This window comes from Mustela nigripes, chromosome 7, assembly GCF_022355385.1.
Source record: "Mustela nigripes isolate SB6536 chromosome 7, MUSNIG.SB6536, whole genome shotgun sequence".
Taxonomy (NCBI): Eukaryota; Metazoa; Chordata; class Mammalia; order Carnivora; family Mustelidae; genus Mustela; species Mustela nigripes.
Window position 1 is genome coordinate 32,231,437 of NC_081563.1, and position 21,989 is coordinate 32,253,425.

The 21,989-nt window shown below is 43.6% G+C and overlaps 1 long non-coding RNA gene across 1 annotated transcript; it reads left to right on the forward strand.

Moving 5' to 3' along the window:
• Window positions 1-4,016: 4,016 nt before the first annotated feature.
• LOC132022284 (uncharacterized) lies at window positions 4,017-16,272 on the forward strand. The gene is made up of 3 exons (XR_009405573.1): window positions 4,017-4,101; window positions 9,293-9,504; window positions 16,188-16,272. It is a non-coding gene; the product is annotated as an uncharacterized LOC132022284 (long non-coding RNA).
• The last annotated feature ends 5,717 nt before the right edge of the window (window positions 16,273-21,989 follow it).

Below are 21,989 nucleotides of genomic sequence, written 5' to 3' on the forward strand. Positions count from 1 at the left end.
CATCGTCTGTTCTAAATTCCCCAGTGAGCAGTGAAGCCCCAGGGCTGAGGGCAGGAAAGGAAAACCAGGGCCAGAAGCTATGGCCCACGAAGCTACCAGCCACCAGCATGATCATCCGAAAACCCAGCTCTGGCCCACTTTCTCTCCTGCTGCAAAACCTGGCAGGTCTCCTGCCTGCTGGGTCAAGGTGAACTCCAATCTGGCTCCATCTCTCTCCAGCCCATCCCCCTGTATTACCACTGCATGCCCAAGCTCCGGTCCTCGTCACCCCCATCATTCTTACCACAGTTAGGACTTTTTTCATAAATGATTCCCTTTTCCTTTAATGACTTCCAGACTTATCACACCCTTGCTTCAGGTGAATTCCTTTCATGCTTTTAGTTGAAGACCGAGGTTCACCTCTTCTGTGAAGCCTGTCTGGACCGCACCCCCGCCCCCGGCCCCCATAGAGTAAGTCTCTCCCTTTCTTGTGTACCCATTTTATCTTGTACATTTTGATCTGAGCATTTACCAAATATAATTTTTATTGGCATGGCTGTCTCCTCCGTCGGACTGGGTCTTATTTATCTGTGTTATCCCCTTCCAGTTGCAGAGTCCAGCATAATATTGCACATAGAAAGTACTTAATAGATGCTTATTGAAGGAGTATGTTATGACTGTTAGGATTCTGTGGGTTGATATTTATTTTGTGTTCACTATGGGCAAAGCGTCATGTAGGTGCTATATATGCATGTGTTTTGAGAGAGAAAAAGATAAAAATCTGAATGATGGGGTCATGTCCTTCAAGAAACAGAATATCCTATGGGAGATGAGGAGTTAAAAGCAAAGCAGAAGAGCTACTGCAGAGAGGGGCATGGTTCTGACATCGCAAAGGAAGAGCAGTTGGTTTGGGGCTGGGGTGGGAAGGAGGCACCACAGACCAAGGGGTGTATGGAAGGACATTGACAAAGAAATAGTGGGAGAATGGGGACATCCAGGCTGAGGGAACAGTATGCGCAAAGGCATGAAGAGAAGGTCATAGCGATTTCCTGTGAACAAAGGTCCTGAGAGCTCAGCTCTCAGTCCTATGGGGACTGCATCCTTTAAAAAGAAGTCTGAAATAAATCCCATTAATATCAATAAATGTATTTTCCCTAGTTGCTTAGATTTGCATTCTTTAAGCAGGAGTGGTGATTAATCATTTCCAAATTGCCCAAGGATATGAAGCAGGGTGCTCAAAAGTCTTTAGCAGCGGGAAATGCTTGTTGCAAATAAACTGTTTACAATTTACTTTGTGAACATCATTTCTGTTGGGACCATGCATCAGATAACAGTAGCAGTAGGTGTGAGCCCAGTCCTAATAGTGGTCCAAAGAAAATATTCACAGCCATTTCCTGCTGCTGCAAAGTTTTTAACGGGCTTGGCTATGGTTCTAGGGAGTTTCTCCGTAGAGTCAGGAAACACAAAATTGGTTAATACTTAACAATTGTATTATTAAAAAGAAACAAACTGAAAATTTATTTGTCCCTTACCATTCCTTGATGAAAAGAGACATTTAAAATTCAGATGCAGGGGCGCCTGGGTGGCTCAGTGGGTTAAAGCTTCTGCTTTTGGCTCGGGTCATGATCCCAGGGTCCTGGGATCGAGCCCTGCTTCGGGCTCTCTGCTCGGCAGGGAGCCTGCTTCCCCCCTCTCTCTGCCTGCCTCTCTGCCCACTTGTGATCTCTATCTGTCAAAAAAAGAGAAAATGTTAAAAAATAAAAATAAAATTCAGATGCAAATACTATAAACCTGCCAGAAAGTGTGCTCCGTCAGTTTCTTGTTTTAGGATGGAAGGCTTTTCATTTGCTAAGTGTATGTAGTATGGGGCAGCCATGATCAGTTTACTGATAGACGCTAGAGTTTATACTGAAGAGCTTTAAACTGGATTCAGGGACCCAGTATTATCAACAATATATATGAAGTGCCTAGTTGTAAAAACGTGCTGTTTCCGATATGAGGCTTGTTTAAGCAGTCTTCGGTAGATGTACTTCCTGCATTCTAGACATTACTGTGTTAGACTCTGTTGGGTTCATGCATTCTAGGACACGCAGATGGCAGAATATAGATGACCAGCCAACAATGATCTCTTACATTTCATCTTCACCCTTTAGAAGCCAACATACCTTCGCATTCGTGTTTTCAATTTTCCACAACCTGGTGAAGTGAATAGAACATGAAAAACGATCCTCACTTTATAGTTGTGGAAACCAAGAGGCAGAGATGATAGATAAAACTCTCCCCCACACAACTGGTTATTGCCATGGAAAGAGCCCAAACTCTGGCCTTCTGACTTCTTGTACATTGCTACACTCTGGTTTTCGTGAATAAACTGACCTCACGTAGAGGTTGTGGAGATGGGGAGCATTGGTAAATATCTGATTGCCATGGCGATCAATGTAAAAAGGATGAAAATTCCATGGCGGCTAACAATGACCTAGAGGAAACTTCTAGCTCACCCTTAAGGATAGAGGCTCACTGTGACCAACAGACCTGATGCTCATGTCATAGACATATTCTCACTAAATTTGGATTTAAAAATCTTGAAGTCTTTCATAGGAAGTCCAACAGCATCACATACCCAAGGTGGTAGATAATAACAGCAATAATTATAATGAACATCTGCAGAGTGTTCGATCTATGGCAGGGACTGTGTAAGAGCTTTATACCCACTGTCTTTTGTAACAAGCCTGTGAAGAAAGGGCTATTCCTGTTCCTGTGTTACAGAATGAAGGAATCGAAGCTGACGTCATTCGTCAAGGTTTCACAACTCATAAACCACAAAGCTGAGAACTGAACCCGAGCGGCCTGTCCCCAAAGCCCACATGTTTCCGTGACATTATTCCAATACCTCCATGTCGGCTATAACATCAGTGTGGTGAGGGAATGAAAACAGTGCAGGAGCAGGGGTTGAAGCTGGCCCTGAAGATTGAGTTCAGGGGTCAGATAACCTCTGAGAAGGCAGAGGGCAAGGGGAAGCCCTCAGTCACAGGAACCCAGAACCAACCAAGGTTCTCTCACTTGGCTTCCATCCCAACACCATGTCTCAGTGAACCAATCTCTTACCAGGCAAGTAAAGTGTATCGAAGTGTCAAGGACCAAACTGGTGTGAATATTCTCTCCCCTCTGTTTCCCTCTTGTTCTTCAGAGGTTCATTTCTGCTTTTTCGGTTCTGTTTTTCGGGGGTAATTTTTTAGATCTTGATTTGACCACTGGTAGAATTAGGTTTCCATCCTCTTGAATCTTTAACACGTTTTTGTTAACTCTTACAGACTCACTCCTTTCAGGAGCCAAGAAACATATTCCTTAAACATGAGTGTGATGGACCGAATATGTGTGTCCTTCCAAAATATTTATGTTGAAACCTAATCCCAGTGTGATGGTATCTGAAGGTAAAGCCTTTGGGAGGTGATTCTATCATAAGGATGGAGCCCTCAGGAATGGGATTCGTGGTCTTTTAGGAAGAGCCCAGAGAGCTAGCTAGCTTTCTTCTCTGCTGTGGGATGAGGCAATAAGAAGAAAGCCATCAGAGGGCTGGAGGAGCACACCTCCCAGAACATCGCCATGTTGGCACCCTGACCTCAGACTTCCAGTCTCCAGAGCTGTGAGCAGTACATTTCTGTTGTTGATAAGCCACATCGTCTATAGTATTTTGTTACAACCGCCTGGACCGAGTAGGCAGTAGGGTACGCAGAGCCTTTTCTCTCAGAGGAGAATGCATTCTGTTCACCTTCACATCCTGCCTCTGTTCCCAAAGCTTAGGTGAGCAGCACCACAGGGCTGTCCTCCTGAGAACCCGTATTTACTCTCTAGGGACTTGACCTGTTCCTAGTGAATGTCAAAAGAAATACTATGCAGCAGCCCTTTGAAATGAAATGCTTTTCTATTGAACCGGAAAATAATCACATCCTCCCATTTACTCTTTAGGGTACAAATTGATCTGACTTGATTTGTCAGGGAGCCAGAACTGCAGGCAAATAGACGCCGGAGAAATCAACCAATCTTTTAAGCCAGCAGTAATTGTTCCTCCTGTCGGCTGGCTAAATGACTTGTGTCTGAGCATTCCACCGTGGGCTGTCTCGAGTAAGTGTTTCTTCGTGTCTTACAAGGGCTTGGCTTTTGTGTTTCCAACCTCTCTCCCTCTTATCCTGTCTCCTGGGGCTAATGTCATTGGGGAGCAACCAAAAGCAAAGCATGTAAAAAGAGTAAGGAAAAATGGTATGAGAATGAGAAGAGGTGAGAAGTGGCGTGTAAACCAGGGATGCGTTTTCTTGTACCTGGAGCATTAGCAAACCCGGGAAGTTCCTCTAGTATCAAAGCAGAGGGAATGAAGACCCTTTGCTGGTAATTTGTCCGTTATCTTTAAATTTAAGAAAAGGAAAGAGTTTCAAGATTTTGCTTGTTTATTTGACAGAGACACAGTGAGAGAGGGAACACAGGCGGGGGAGTGGGAGAGGGAGAAGCAGACTTCCTGCTTAGCAGGGAGCCTGATGTGGGGCTCGATCCCAGGACCCAGGGATCATGACCTGAGCTGAAGGCAGACGCTTAACAACCGAGCCACCCAGGTGCCCCTAAAAAAGGAAAGAGTTTAAATAGACAAGGAAACTGAAAAAGAATGTAACTGATATTCAGGTACTAACTATGGAGATTTGCCATTTTGCCATATTGATTTTGGTTCCCTACCTTCTCTTTTTCCTTCTTCACATCTCTCTCCTTCTTCTTTAGAAATAAAATCTAGCTGTGTAGCCAGATCTCTGTATTTCTACTCCACTGTGTTCTTCTTTTTCTTTCCAGAGAGAACTGTTATCACAACACCAGATTTTATCTTTCTTGTTCATTAAAATTTTGCTATGTAGAATACATACAGAAAGAATATGTAGTTCTCTTTGGAGATGAGCTTTTAATATTAACTCTTGTGGTTTTCCTATAAGTATCATTTTGAATTTTTTATATTTGACATCATATTGCAATTTATCCATCCTGATATTGGTAGGTCTAGTTCAAGTATTTTAACTGTGGCATTGTATTGCTTTCCAAATTTATTTCATTCTCCCCTATTGATAAACATACTCTTCCCTACCACAGACAATGCTATGATGCATATTCCTGTTGAGGTGTCCTCAGACCCAAGTATGAGATTTTCTCTTTAGGGTATATAGCCTAAGATACAACCACAGAGTAGAATTGTGGGGTAACAATTAGCTATTACCAAATTGTTAAACTGGGCACTGAAAAACAGTATGTATGGGGACACCAGGGGTGACTCAGTCGGTGAAGCGTCTGCCTTCGGCTCAGGTCATGATCCCAGGGTCTGGAGATTGAGTTCTACATTGGGCTCCTTCCTCCTCCTGGGGAGTCTTCTCCCTCTGCCTGCCATCCCTCCCTGCTTGTGCACGCGCACGCGCGCTCTCTCTGACAAATAAATAAATAAATAAATAATCTTAAAACAACAACAACAACAAAAAAAAAACAGTTTGTATGGCATTCTCCTAATGACTAAAAAGGAATAAGCTGTAGGAAATCAATATAGCAAGACGTAACAAAAACTAGTTGAATCGGGCCAATTGGTTTATTCTCTGTAACCTGGTCCATTATATACATGATTTCTCCTCTTGAAATAAGAATATAATGCAACCTGTATCCTACTTGAGGTAAAATAGTGCGTGGATTACCATATATAGATACCATGTATCTATATATCTATATTCTCTCTGTCTGTATATGATATCTCTCCATATTCCATAAATAACAATAGGCAAGTAGCTGGATAAGAAGTCCTAAGTTACCCCTCTGAGCTCCAAACTTTCATTCCCTAACTTTATTTTAAAACTTTGTTGAAATATCAACCCAGCTGAGGATATTAGCTTCAGTGTGTACATAACCTAAAACACCTGTAGGAGAGCAGCTCTTCAGAAAGGGAGGATGTACGAAGCACCTGGATGAGATCGGAGTATCTGGTGCAGGTCTGGGAATCTCTGACAATCAGGAAGAGAAACTGAAGAAGATTTTAATTTGGCTGTGTAACCAGCCTGGGAGTCTATGTGTGGACACATTCACGGATGCTATAGACGGAGCCTCATGTGCTCACCCTAGACCCCCTCGCCTTCTCCCCAGAGGCTCTCCTCTTTGTCTCCAGGAGGTTCCCCAAAGAGTTGGCCTCTCTTGGCTGCTCATTTTGTGCATTGACTCCTTTGTCCGGGGCCCTTATCCTTGTGTGGGTTGGCTGATGGGACCGCGGTACGTCCATCCATAGTTTTCTCCTCCAAGGAAGCCAAAGCTGCTGGGGTCTGCCCACGGGAGCTGGGGCAGGGTGAGGAAGGGAGACATCCTGTCCCCAGCTCTGTCTCCTGGGCTCTGAGGCAGAGTGTGTGTGCCTAGATTTCCTCAAGTTCTTCCTTCAGCTTCTGGCACCATTCCTTTTTTTTTTTTTTTTTTTAATGAGATTTAAAATTAGTCCTTTGCAATGGATTTGCAGTCAAGGTGTGGGGGAACACTAACCCATCCTTGCCATTGTCACCTCGCTTTCCCAGCTCTTCTCCGAGGCACCCCACGGCTGCACTCTAAATCTCAAAGCCCGCAGGAATAGCACTTTGTGGCGGTGGGGAGATGGGACCTTGGTGGGGAGATGGGACCTTCTTGTTTCTTGGAGCCTATCTAAATCCTTGGGGCAGTTCAAGCAGGACACCCTGTTCTATTAGCATCACTAAAGATCGGAAGCCGCCTTTTGGTGGGGAAAGACATTCATTGTTTCTCTCACAGGGTAGGTTGGCAACAAAAGCCTGTGCAGAAACCACACTTGTGAATGGAGAACAGAGTTGTAGAGACACAGAAGAACAAGCTTGACTGGAGCTTAATCTACTGCCCACTCCTTCCTCCCCCTGCCCAACATTACTTAAAACACAGAATCACATTTGAAGAGTCTTCAGATGGTCTATGTGAGCATCCCACCCGTTTCGGTTATCTACTGTTGTATAAATATAACTAACCATCTCAAAACGTAGTCACTTCGATTTGATCACCCTCAACTGCTATTCGCTATGAAAAAGATCCTGCTAATTCAAAATAGAAATGAAGTTTTTTAATCTAATAAAAGCTACCTATGAAAAGAATGTAGTGACTTACAACGACAGTGATATATATTTTTTAATTAATTTATTTATTTTCAGAAAAACAGTATTCATTATTTTTTTTTACCACACCCAGTGCTCCATGCTGTCTGTGCCCTCTATAATACCCACCACCTGGTACCCCAACCTCCCACCCCCCCGCCACTTCAAACCCCTCAGATTGTTTTTCAGAGTCCATAGTCTCTCATGGTTCACCTCCCCTTCCAATTTACCCCAACTCCCTTCTCCTCTCTAATACCCCTTGTCCTCCATGATATTTGTTATGCTCCACAAATAAGTGAAACCATATGATAATTGACTCTCTCTGCTTGACTTATTTCACTCAGCATAATCTCTTCCAGTCCCGTCCATGTTGCTACAAAAGTTGGGTATTCAGCCTTTCTGATGGAGGACAGTGATGTATTTTTTCCCACCGTTCTCGGTTGGCTGTGTGGTTTCTCTGCTGTTTTCCCCCAGGGCTCACATAAGTGGCTGTACTGAACTGGGGAACCAAAGTGGCCTCACCCATGTTCTGGAAGATGGTCATTTTTCTCCATGCAGCTCCCCTCCTAGTGGGCTAGACTGGGTTGCTTACATGGTGTTCAGCATTTCAGAGGGAGGAAGCGCCAGTGCTTCTTGAGGGCTGGGCTCTGGAACTCTTCTGCCACATTTGATTGATGAAAACAAGATGCAGCCCAAGCTCAAGGCAGAGAAGCAGACTGTACCCCATGAGGAGAGTTGTCGCACAATATTGTGGCCATATTTTTCAGTGTACTACATCACTCCATCCTTTCTATGGCATCTCTGCTATTGTTCACCTTGAATAAGATTAGTGAAGGGGTCCTCACTTTTTCCCTGGGCAACCTGTTTCATATAGACCACCCAGAGCCTTCTCCCTTCAGATGAATACCGTCTTAGTTCAAAATAAGCATCAGGGTCCCATGCTTTTTTAGCGAGTGTTGGGGAAACAAAACATTTATTGGGATGAGTCAAAGGAAACTCACATTTAGGGTACGTAGATGGAACAACTTACTTTGTCCGAGTTCTGTTTGAGCTAGGAATGCCATTTGTGGGAACCAACCTCATTCTGAAGGGCTAAATTGGGCCAGTGTGGGGCTGAGGGGAAATAAAACTAATGAGCTGACCAGGGCTGTGCCTGACTTAGTCTGGAAAGGAAAAGGATAAAGGGGGCCCTTGTGGATTCCAAGTTGTTCAGCTTAGTTCACTAGAGCAAGGCAACCGATAAATTAGTTGGGGAGAAAGTCCTAGTCAGGAATAAAGTGTACCCAGGGCTATATATATCTCAGGAAATTAAGTATCGTCATAAGTAGTTACACGGCACGAAGATGCAGGAGAGGGGAGAGGATGCCGACATGGTTTTGGTCTAGTGCCTTGTTACTCCTAGTGTGTGTGCTGGGCCACCAGGAGAATCTTGGGCCCATCCCCAAACTACTGAATCAGATTCTGCATTTTAACAAGATCCCCAACTAATACATATGCGCATTAAAGTTTGAGAAGCCTGGGTAGCCTTCTTGATTCCATTATATTATATCATATCCCATGTGAGGCCCCACATAAAGCTGGCCTTACTTCCAAAAAGGAACCATGCTTTCTGGGAACAGAGAGGGTCCAGGCTCACTATGGGCACTTGCAGTCTATGGCCCATTTCTCTAAGCCACTGAAACTCTACTGAAAGCCATGAACCCTGTCCCCAGAATGGACATGCACAACCATAGACATGTAGAATTTCATCACATTTCGTGATTCCTCTGAAGACTTGGTCTGGGGAGCCAACGTCAAGAGCTCATGCTCTGTAGCCAGTCAGGACAGCTAGTCATTGCAAGCAGGTCCTGCTCTGGTTTGAGTACCATGGGCAGAAGGGGTGGAACCACGCAGGCTTAGGTCACGCAGGGTTCTCACCAAGATGGAAAGTGACGCACACGAAAAGCAAAGGACAGGCACCAACTGTTTACAGAGTTCAAGAAACTGTGTTTATAACACATAGTTTGCCAAGGAGGTGATAGTGAACAGATGTGTCATTTGCAATTATTCCTAAAGATGTTAATTATGTAAATGGAGTCTCTGATTAGGGTTCTAAAAAAAGAACCCCATATATTATGGAGTGTTAGATGTGCACAATCAAGCATGCTCGCTGACTGTTCCTCTAGGTAATCACTGTTGGTGCCAGACTCATCACCTGGGGTGCCTGGTTTAAATGTACCACCCTGAGAGCCAGAGAGGGCTTCTGGAAGCCCTTTCCACCTGCAGAAGGTGAAAACTGGAAGTGAGCTTTGGGATCCTGGAGTACAGCTCTGTCCTTGTAAAGAGGCAGAACCGGAGGCCCAGAGAAATTACGTGACTGGTCACTAGGAGAGGGAAGGTAAGAGCTCCTGTCTTTTATGTCATCAATTTGCTTTTCCTTGCCTTATAGTGTCAACAAGGACATACACACGTCCATTATCAATTTTCTAGTTGGAGTCTACTTTGTGAAGAGAGGGCCGAGGGAATGATGTGAACCGAATATCTCCCTAACCCACTCAGGGTAGGCATGGACGTATGCGTGTAGGGAAGAGGAAAGTGAGTAGTTAGAATAACAGAGGGGTTTGTAGTCTAAGCCGTGCTGGTCAACAGAAGAGCCACGAGTCATCCGTGTCTATTGACATTAGAAATAAATAAAATTAAATAACATTTGAAATTTAGTTGCTGTAGTTCCATTTCAAACACTCCGGAGCTGCGTGTGGCTACTGCCTCCCATTCTGGATGACACAGAACATTTCCATTACTGCATAAAGTCCTCTTTTGGGGAGGACTTTCTAGAGTCTCGTATCAGAATTTTCTGAGTCTGAATCCCAGTTCTGCCACTTAGAGGAAAAGCTTCTGTGTGTTGTTTAATGGTTCCCAACCTCAGTTTCCTCATCTGTAAAATGGGCACAAGCCTCAGAGCCTCAGTGGCTTGCTGTGAAGATTAGCAAAAAGAAGCTTGTACTTACTAAGCACTAAATAAATGCTATTACTAGCCTCACAAAGCATGTGGGCATCCTGGTTAAGCCTGTGTTTGGGGCATCTGGCTGGCTCAGTCATGAGAGCATGGGACCCCCCCCACACCCGTGCTGGGAACAAGGAGAGGACAGTGTGGTGTGATTTGTGAGAAGTGGTGGTGGGCGGGGAAGGTCGCCTCGGGGAAGATCAAATTGTCAGCATCCCGCTGCTGCACAAGGCTGGGTGTGGCAGAGACCTCAGCCTGGCTGTGCCGCTGGTGGTGGTCTCCTCTCCTTCACCGCCTTTGTGCTAACTGCGTGCCTGCTTGTCCACAAGAGGGAGGTAAGGGAAAGGAGAGAAAGAAATCCTCAAAGTCCAGCTGGTTCTTTGCTGGCAGCTCTGGCCAGAGGTTTGCTGGGGAGGAGGATGAAGCTCCTGATGCAAGTAAGACTGCCTTTCCTGAAAGGTAGCTGCGTTTTCCTTGAAGGCTAACCCCCGCAGAGAGGATGTCCCCACTGCAAGGCCATCGGTTACCGGGAGGGTGGTACTTCATGGCCTGTCCAGAGGGCTCAGACCATTTTCACACCTGGCTGGAGGCTGGGCCAGCTTCCCAGCAGCCCTCGGGGCAGCTGCACCTCAAGGGAGGTGGCCGATGGGGAGAGGTGGCAGCTGTCCAGGTAACTTAGTGACATGGCCCGCCACTCCACGGTATCAAGGACCCTGTGGGGCTCGTAAAGCATCGCAATAGGCATTGTGAGAAAGTAGGACAAAATAATTCTGTTTGCCCTGAGGGAATATTCAGCTAATCCAGGAGATGGTGAGCCAAGGGACAAAGGGGACTTGCGGTGACCAAAGAGAAAGAACCCGGTGGCGGGATCTGTGGGTGTATCTTGCTGCCTGGTCTGCCCTCCATGAGCAGCGGGACTGGGGGCCGGTTCTCGCAGTTCTCTGGGCCTCCTCGCTCTCATCACGAGCAAATGTCAGCTGATGGACTGCGTGATGGGAAAGTTCTCCATGGCCAGAGCCCTGGGCTTCACAAGCAGAGGTGGGGATGTGAGTATCTCCGCCACCAAGGAAGACTCTTCCACTGGGGATGAGACTTATCAGATGGAAGTGTAGAGTGTCCAGTTCCACACGGACAACACATTTCTTAGTGCATGTCCCATACAATATATTTGGGACGTTCTTTTTTTTTTTTTCAATTAAGATTTTATTTATTTATTTATTTATTTATTTATTTGTCAGAGTGAGAATGAGAGAGAGAGGGAGAGAGTGTGCGCACATGCAAGGGGGAGCTGCAGGCAGAGGGAGAATCACGCTTCCCGCTGAGCAGGGAGCCTGATGTGGGATCCCATCACGATCCTGGGATCCTGACCTGAGCCAAAGGCAGAGGCTTAACCAATTGAGCCGCCCAGGGTCCCTACTTGGGATGTTCTTATGCTGCAAGGCTATTTGTTGTTTGTCCTAAATACAAATTTAACTGGGCATTCTGTATTTTATTTTATTTTTTAAAATCACTTAAAAATTTTATTTTATTTTATTTATTTGGGAGGAACAGTGTATGAGAGAGAGAGAGAGTATAAGCAAGGGAAGCTGCAGAGGGAGAGGGAGAAGCAGGTTCCCTGCTGAGCCTGATGCGGGGCTTGATCCCAGGACCGGAGATCATGACCTGAGCCAAAGGCAGACACTTAACCACCTGAGCTGCCCAGGCATTCTGCATTTTGTGTTTTATTTGGCAAACTGCCTCTCACCAAATATTTCTGCCCCTCTCACTGTGCAGGGGGTTGTTTCTGCCTTGCTGCATCCTCTTTCTGGGACCTCCTTGGCCACTGAGGGACAAGGATGGTTGTGACTAAGGCAACACCTCTGGCTTCTCCTTAGGCTTTCACTGACTAGACGCAAGAGCTAAGGGCTCTCTTCACCACCAGCCCCCCCCCCGCCCCCCCCCGGGAGCAGGGGAAGCCGTAGGAAACTCTCCCTTTTTCCGCTGCCTTCTGCAGACCTCAGCCCTTCTGATGGCTGAGGGAGTGAACTTGCTGTCAGCTCTGAGGGCTCATTCATCATGGGCCTGCTGAGAGCTCGGGCCCCCATGTACGCATTTGGGATGGGAGCAGAGAGGCCCCATTTGTCCTAAACTATAGCCTTTTTTTCCTCAGTTACCTTTTACCAGTGAACTCTGCATTTGGGGTGTTATTGGGTGCTTGGCGGCTTAATAATAAGCTGATACTTTCTTTCCAACTGGGTCAGTGCATTTCTCTATTTTCCTATTTGGCCTAAAAGGGAGGAGATTTGAGACTGAGGTCCCAAGCCTCTTACATCATTGTTGTGTCTATGAATCAGACTTACTGGCCCACTTAGATCCAGCCTCCTTGATGGGGGAAAAAGTAAAACCGAAGTGGATGGCACATGAGATCATTAGGCTGGGGGAGGAGGAAGAGATCAGATCTGGGTCCTCCAGACACCTGTGTTCTTACAGAAGTGGTCTGAGAACTTTATGTTGTAAATAATAGCTTGCTGCATGAAAGAAGGCGGGCAGGGCTTGAGGCTGGTTACCCAACCCTGATGCTTCTAGTTACGGATGTTTACATGAGAAGGTTATCGGAAGATACCTCTTTTTTTTTTTTTAACCCCCTCCCTTTTTATTAATATATAATGTATGATTAGCCCCAGGGGTACAGGTCTGTGAATCAGCAGGCTTACACACTTCACAGCACTCACCATAGCACATACCCTCCCCAGTTTCATAACCCAAACACCCTCTCCCTGCCCCCCGCTTCCCCCGGCAACCCTCAGTTTCTGAGATTGAGTCTCTTAGGGTTTGTCTCCCTCCCAATCCCATCTTGTTTCACTTTTTCCTTCCCTACCCTCCACAACCCCCTGCCTTTCCTCTCAAATTCCTCAGATCATATGATAATTGTCTTTCTCTGATTGACTTATTTTGCTCAGCATAATACCCTCTAGTTCCATCCACGTTGTTGCAAATGGCAAGATTTCATTTCTTTTGATGGCTGCATAGTATTCCTTAGTTTATATATACCACATCTTCTTGATCCATTCATCTGCTGATGGACATCTAGGTTCTTTCCATACCTTGGCTATCGTGGACATCGCTGCTATAAACATTCGGGTACACGTGCCCCTTCAAATGTAGTGATCATAAGGTACCTCTTGAGATCCTTTGCCAGTTAAAGTGGTGGCATTTTCATAGCTCAGGCTCTTATTTCTTGCCTGGACATTTGCCACCCAGCATTGTAACTGCATCCCTCCTATACTTGATTTTCTTAAACACAGACCTGATGATGTCACAACACTGCCTAAATCTTACTATTTTCTACAGAAGCAAGTCCTCTCTCCTTAGCAGGGTACACAGGATGCTCTGATACTCTTTGAATTTCAGCTTTTCTCTAGGAATTCCCTCGGGGCTCCCAGGCACTCTGGGTGTAGCCCAGATCAAATGCTAGTTGTCTCCTAAACCTTCTTCTTTACATCTCCAAAACTTTGCACATTGTTGGACCTCCTACGTCTAATATCCTGCCTCTGTGCTCTCTGGTCAATGTTGTCTTTTGAGAACTCCCTCAAATGTCAGCTCTCAAAGTTGTCTCATATTTCCCTCTCCCCTGATCAAAAATATATTCTCTTCCTCTGTGGTCTCAGACTCTACCATGCTGCATTGTAAATTTTGGGCTGCCAGGTGTCTATTTCTCCTACTTGTCTAGGAATTCCATGGGGACATATATTTGTATCCATCTTTCTATCCCCCTTCAATGTCACATGCCTCTCCTATTTCCCACTTGTGACAGCTTCTGTCACAGAGGGGGCATTCAAGAAATAATTGTTGTGGGCGCCTGGGTGGCTCAGTGGGTTAAACCGCTGCCTTTGGCTCAGGTCATGATCTCAGGGTCCTGGGATCGAGTCCCGCATTGGGCTCTGTGCTCAGCAGGGAGCCTGCTTCCTCCTCTCTCTCTGTCTGCCTGCCTCTCTGCCTACTTGTGATCCCTCTCTGTCGAATAAATAAATAAAATCTTTAAAAAAAAATAATTGTTGTATGCATAAAGACAATAGAATGTAGCCCACAGAGCTGATGTTTCAGTTGTTTTAATTGTGTGACGTGTGTGACTTGTCAGATCAAATAAATCTTTGGGTGGAAATGACTGTGTTGAAATGTTAGTATAGGAGCATACTGCAGCCCATAAAAATCCAATAGATACTGTAATTTAAATGAGGGATATTAAATCTTTATCTCAAGGCACAAATCAGAATAGAGCCACAGCGTGAAACACTTGTAATAGACGAACATTAGCGTCAGTATCAGCATTCAGTAATCCTTCTGTCTTTGGGGCAGAGAATGCCTATTTGGTACTAAACCACGTCTCGTTAATATATACATTGTGACTATGACTGTATGGAAGGGTTTTTTTTTTTTTTTTCCTTTGTCACGTGAGCTTCAATGGGTCAGCAAAATATCTCTGTTGGCAAGTACCTTGTGAGAGGCTGTGAGACTGATCACAGAGTGGGGGGTATTTATTTGCTGCTTTGCCTAAATGAAATCTGGAGTGACACCTCTTCTAATGATTTATTTCCTTTAGTACACACTGGGCATCAATTTAGCTCCCAAAGACTAAAGCTTTTCAGGGGAATCAGAGTCTGGAGATCTTCAGGGGAACAATCACAAAGTTAGAAGCACTCCAGAGAAAGAATACTGGATGTGGGGTCAAGTTTCTGGTCCTGACTCTGTTACTAACTGGATGAAATAAGGCAGGGAAGGCTTTTGGCTACCCAGCCCTGAGGAGTCTGGTTCCAGATGTTTACATGAGATGGTTATTGGAAGGTATCTCTTGAGATCCTGTGCCGGTGTGTGGCAAATAGGGCAGTAAGTGTGGTCCTGAGGAAGTGACACAACCTCTGAGGGCCTCAGTTTCCCAGTATTTGTAACAAGGAGCCTCTACTAGGGATCTTTGAAGACATTTCTCTGCTTTGTCATTTTGATCCTATGTGGTCCTCTGCAGGGACAGATGGACCATGACCTTAATGACGCTTAAGTTTCAGGAATCTTTTCTTGCATAATTCCTTTCAAAAGCCCCAGGAGGGGCCCTCTCAAAGTCTATTACATGGCCATAAATTTTTGTAAAGTTTCAAAAGAAAGATATTTTGGCTGAAATCGGCTAAGGCAGCGGCCTCTTTCTACCCCTTCCCAACTTCATTACAATTCCCTAGATGTTGGGGGACCTTGAAGAGATGGCAGGCATTTTTTGGATCCAGATAAAGGGAAGCTGAGTTGGGGATATGTTGATTTTGAGTTTAATGATAGGTCTTTATGGTAGTTCCCCTGTTGTTTGCCTTTCTCATGTAAGTATGGCTTCCACGAATATTTCTACCACCTACTGTGGCATGAAGATACAAAGCCACACATGGTGTCATGGAATGAAATGCTCCTACAATACCTGGCCCTGGAAGCAGGGGGAGAAGGGGAGGGAGACAATGCTTGGAATGTGCAGAGCCAGAAGGTGGTCTGTGTCTTGCAATCATCAAACATGTAAAGGTAAATGGAGGATTTGATTCTACAGGATGCCTAAAAAAGGAAAGAAAAAGAAAGAAAGGAAGTGTTCTTCCATCAAGAAAATACTCAGTAATGCAGCATATACCATTATAAACACACTGTTGTTGTTTTTTTTTTTTCTCTCTCTCTTTTTTTATGAAAAGGGCTCAAAGTAGAATTTACCAGAATGTCTGCATTTGTAGGAGCGAAAACCTTTAATAGTACTAGAAATAGTAAGTCTGTGAGGTTGCAGGTTTTATGCATCTCAAAATAATTCTTAGCATAGATGACTCATCTTGTCTAGATGAATTCTGCTGGTTTTAGATGACAAGGCATGTAATATTGATACACTGCATTAAAAAGCTTCAAGGAAACAAAGGTTCTGGTGACAGAGCTCCTATATTCATCAGTAAGGCAATTGATGTAGGAGAAGAGTAATTTGGTTTTTCTATTATGTAGCTCAATATATTGTAGACACAATTTAAAAATGTATTTGACATACTCTTGTAGATGTCTTAATTTCAGATTAATTTTGTATCAATTTTCAGAATGGTTGATTATACTCAAATTCAAGTATGAAGGGAAGAAACTCTAAACTGAAATGAAGAACACTAGCAGAAACTTCAAAATGTTTTTTACTTGATCACAACAGAAGCTAAAAATTCTGATGGCCAAAATCACAAAGACAAGGGACATCTGGCTGGCTCAGTTAGAGGAGCATGTACTCTTGATCTTGGGGTCATGGGTTTGAGCTCCACATTGGGTGTAGAGATCACTAAAACAAGTAAATAAACTTTAAAAAACCATGAAGACAAGAAATAGCATGATAGCAAAGAAAATACAGATAAAATGATAACTGAAGAAGGAAATTTGTGTGAATTGGGACATTCCAGGACAAGCGATGGCAAAGCAGAAGGAAAATGTAACGTTCCACTTAAGGACACGGACTACAAAAAGGTTGATGAGTATCATTGATGAAAAGGGTATTTAAAATTAACCATTGCACAAGAAACCTGAAATGCCGTGAGTCTTCTAGTTCACAGCTGAAGGAAACTGGATAGAGCTTATCCCAGATTTGACAAAACTCTGAAAATCTGATGTGACATTGAACAAGTTGGAAGCTGAGGAAAACTTCCCTAAATGATCAATAATAAAAAACTATTTCTTGCAGATTGAATTATGTTTTCCCTCTCTCTATAGGTAGAAAGATGACAGGAACCATTGCTTATCATGTAATGAAATGGCCAAAAATTTAGAAAAATAATAAAGATGTGTGTTATCAGTTCACTTGTAAACATATTTTATCATTTCCCCCCTGGATTCTGTGATGTTTGTGACTTTTTCAACTCCTGGAAATTAGTATTTTATTATGATTTATTTCTTCATTGTAAATAAATATTCAATTTGTACTCAATTTTTATTTGTAATTTTGTATTCTCTTTTGGTTTAAAAAAAAAAAAAGGTTTCCCAAATGATGCAAGCTTTAGAACCCACAAAACTGGCTGTGTTGCTGCTCATCTGAGAGCATCCTTTATAGAGCAGTTCTTCTCAAACTTTAATGTGCATGTGAGTTCCTTGGGGAGCTTGTTAAAATGCAGTTTCTGAGATCCTGCATTTCTAACAAGCTCCCAGGTGTGATCTAGGGAGCACACTTTGGGAATCAAAGCTCTAGAACAGTGTTCTTCTCTGGCCGTGCTGATCACCTGTGATGCTCCTAGAAAAACACAGATGTCCAGGCCCCACCCCTCCAGATTCGTACTCAGAAGGTCTGGATGGGAGCCCTAAGGTTGTATTAAAGAAAACAACAAAACACTCCATAAAACGAGAAAGAGGCCCTTTCATACACTGTTGGTGGGAATTCAAACTGAAGCAACCATTTTGGAGGTTGATTAGGCAGTATCTTCCCGGATGAAACCAAAAAAGAAGTCAGCTGGCAAGGCAGCTTGGGAAAGGCAGTTTATAAATTCCCACCCCAGGGTCACAAAGCAAAGTATGGGAGGATGGGCTTTGTTGAGAGAAATAAATATATGACTGGCACAGGGTACATTTCCTGGGATCTAGTAGTTCCATTTCTAGGAATTTATCCAAGTAATATTTATATGTATCAAGATACATGTATATGATTTTTCAATTCCATATTATTTGTACTAAATAAGGAAAAAAGGGCAGCAACCTACCAGCACATCAATAAATTATACAAATTATGGAACACCTGTCCAATGGAATAAAATAGTTAATATTAACTAAACAATTACCATGTATCAGACATTGTTCTAGGTTATTTGTAAGTTATTTACTAAATTAGCCTTCACAACTATCCTGTTCCCATTTTACAGAAGATGTGTTTTATATGTATTGACATGGAACACTGTCCAGGGATATGAGGCACAAAACATGTAGCAGAATACTTAGTGTAATATACTATGCATTGCCAGGATAATACTTAATTTTTTGAAGATTTTATTTGTTTATTTGACAGAGAGAGAGATTACAAGTAGGCAGAAAGGCAGGTAGAGAGAGGGGGAAGCTCAGTGGGGACACTGAGCAGAGAGCCCGATGCGGGGCTCGATCCCAGAACCCCGAGACCATGACCTGAGCCGAAGGCAGAGGCTCAACCCACTGAGCCACTCAGGTGCCCCCAGGATAATACTTTAACAACAAAAAGTAAGACATCCCATTCTGATGAACATTCCTGGGAGATAACTACTGACAGAGCACAAAAATGAAAGGATATTCCGTTGTATCAAATAAGCTGTTTTCATGCACTTTGGTTAACTGGTAATACTTTCAGAAGAAGACAATTAAAATGATCAGGTTGATTTGGTGTTCTAGAGTCTTCTTTCAGTTAGTGATCAAACAGATAGGACATACTGCATGATTGTGACATTAGGGATGATGGGAAGAACTGACCCATAGATTTTCCTATATCTTGTTTCTTTAAGCACACACACAAGAGAGACCTACTTTGGTGTGATATGCCCCGGCTTTTCAGCTGACCCAACTCTTAACATCATGCTGTTTCACCACTGGGACTCCATTCCTCCTATTTTAGTCCACAGCAACCTTTTTTTTTTTTTTAAAGTATATTTTCAGCACTTACCTGTGGGAATTTTAAAACAAACAGGAAAGATCAAAGAAATTTACAGGGAACACTCACACAGCCACCACCTAGACTGGATAACATTTTACTACTCTTGCTCTGTCATTCAGCTGTTTCTCTCTCTACCCCTCCACTGATCCATCTCATTCTGGGGTTGCATTTCAAGGTAAGTCACTGACATCAGTCAATAAATACACTTACCCCTAAATACTTCTGTATACATATCAATAGCTATAGTTTAATATTCATTTATAGTTCTTTTTCTTTCCCTTTGAGGTAAAATTGATACACAAAAAAATGTACAAATCTTAAGTGTACCATTTGATGAGCTGTAACTAATCCTTCCATTTGCTTACCTCGAACTTGTAGTCAGAGAGAACTTGACCATACCTGCGAGTTCCCTCCTGTCTCTTCCCTGGGGCCCTTTCCCCACCTGTCTATCAATCCCCTGTAGGAAACTACTGTTCTGATCCCCTCTCCCATCCTTACCTGTTTAAAAACTTCTATGAATGGAAAGATACAGTATATCTTTTATGTAACACTTCCTTCAGCATAGAGATTCGTCTATGTTATTATTGTATTTCTTGCTATTCAGTAGTATTACATTGTAATACAGCACAGTTTATTTTCCTATTAATTGATACCTGGGATCTTTGTGATTTTTTTGCTCTTGTGATGAAAACTCCTCCCAATATTCTTATACAAGTATTTCTGTGGACCTACACTTTCATTTCTCTTGGGAAAATACCTAGGAATGCAATTACTTGGTCATAGGATATATATGCCGAGGTCATGCATCCTGGGCAGTAATTTTGCAGGAATGAGGCATGTTCTCCCCAGTGCCTCACACCAGGAGACAGATATTGTCACCTCTACTCACCACTAACCTTGGTCACTTGATTATGTTGTTGTCTGTTCAATCTCTCCACCTTAAATTGAATATTTTGGCCTTTGGAATTGATTAATGTTTTATGGGGACATATTCCAAGATCAGTCAATATTCAATTCCTGGTTAAACTTCAAACTACTGCCCTTACCCTCCATTGACCGAATCGACCAACTTTATCAAGGTTGCTGCATGGCAAGTGTCTGTTTCTATCACTTCTTCCATTTTTATGAGTTGGTATTCTGTTAGGAAGCTTTTCTTTTCCCTCAACCATCCATTCAGCATGTATATGAATATGCACGCATGGATTCCAATTTTATTCAGTGGATTGTAATCCATTCCTACTGTTCTTGTTGAAGGGTCCCAGATGCAAACCTATCACACTGGCTCCTGTGTCCTTTTGGCACATCCCCATGTTCATTGAGCCTTTCCTCATTTCCTGATCTAAGATGATAACTCAGGGTCAACTTACATGTTCTCTGTTGCAGCCCTGGAATCAGCCATTTTCTCAAGGATGTCTAGTTTCTGTTTATAAAGGATATTTAGAAACCAAGATCTAGGCACTCAATTTATTAATTGGTACTGGGGTGCCATTGCTCTTAGGCTCACTCAGTGGACAGAGATAGGATGCATATACTGTACATATGTAAGTGTGTGTAAATCGATGTATATACATATACACACACATATATATCTGTGACTATTTCTATATCTGTGTACCTGTATATATTTATACACATCCACACAATAATAAAAACATAAGTTCACACTGATACCTCAATTCCAACCCAACACCTCAGAGTTCTTCCTAAATTTCCTGTTTCAATGTTTATAAATATCTTCTCTGACAATGAGCATTTTGGCTCGGACGATCCTCAGTATATTTACCTATTTGCTCCATCTCCCAACCACACCTGCTGTCTCTTCTACTTGGCAGCTCCACATCCCACACCTTTCTTGCCTGGTGTCTCTCCTCTCCCTGCCCCGAATCCTTGGTCTGGGACACCCCGTCCATGCTTCTGCATGGCTTCCTAAAGGCTGTCACCGCCCTGTGACATTAGTCACTCTGCTGACTTTTCCATGCTGGGAGTAGAAGTGACAGGAGCGCTTTTTGGAGGTAAAAAATGAAAATGAACAAAACCCACCTTCTATTGCATGGGCAGGAGTTCTTAATTTCTCAGCTTCTAGCCCTTGAATTTGCAAAAAGGGGAGCACTTGGTCTTTTAAACTATAAGGGAAAGATTGAGTGAAGCAAGTTACAGTTTTACTTAAGGTCCTGAAAAAAAAAAGGCTTTCTACCAGTCTATCAGAATTATAACTTGTGCCTGCTGTGGTGTCAGCTCTGAGTCTTCACAGGGTCACCCAGCAGGGGCTGATGCTGCTCTATGACAAGCCAACATGCTTACCACCCACAAAGGGGTTAATCAGTAATAAGGAATATCAGCGGAAGCCTCCATTTGTTGAAGTGTTGGCTGTCCTTGGGTGGGCACAGCAGAGGAGGCCCCCAGCCATTCACACCAGTCCTTGGCATCTGTGAGGTCTCGGCTGTGATAAGCCTGCTGACACCAATGTCGGGCTCGCCCCCACCCCCTGCCTTGCCCCCCGCTGACTGGAGCTTCATGAGTTTTTCCTCATCAGAGCCTTTGCCTATCACCTTAGGGGAGAAATAGTGCAATTGTTAGTTTCACATTTTCAAGTCCAAGAAACAATCTGGCGTTTGGAAAACCATCTGATAGCCCTTCCTGGAAATTGTAGGATGTAAGCACATCTTGAGTGCACCAAACACCACGCAGGTACCAGCTCTTTCTTTCTAGCTTGGTGTTTACTCACTGCCTCCCCCCCCCCCCCCCAGCCCCCAATCCAACCGCATTCCCTAAACTCACCGAAAAGCATAGGTTTTTAGCTCAGTGTAGATCAGATTGCATAAAGCTGGCCACTCTTGGGGTCTGCCTTCATTTCTGGTAATACACTCTCCACTTACCAGGGAACCTACTTAACCATCTCTGAAATAGTCTTCATTTGCAGGCTTGAGGAAACCAATGACCTAAACTAAGGAGGGCAAATCTGTTTCAATACGAATGCCAGCTCTGATTAATTATTAGCATAGGCTTTAGAGAGCTGTAAGGTAAAGCACTTTGACACCTCTTTGGGGCTTGATAGGAAAGAGTGTTATAATAGATTAGTGATGTCCACCATGAGCATGAAAGGGAGGAATGGGGTAAAAGGACACCGTGTTTGCCATCCCTATCCTGGGATTTAACTTTATGTAGCAGGAGATAGGTAAGATACTCTTGCCTAAGGGAGTTAGGAATTCCTTAATTTCAAAACTCTCTGATTGGTATTATGTCATGTCTGTTGTCCCTA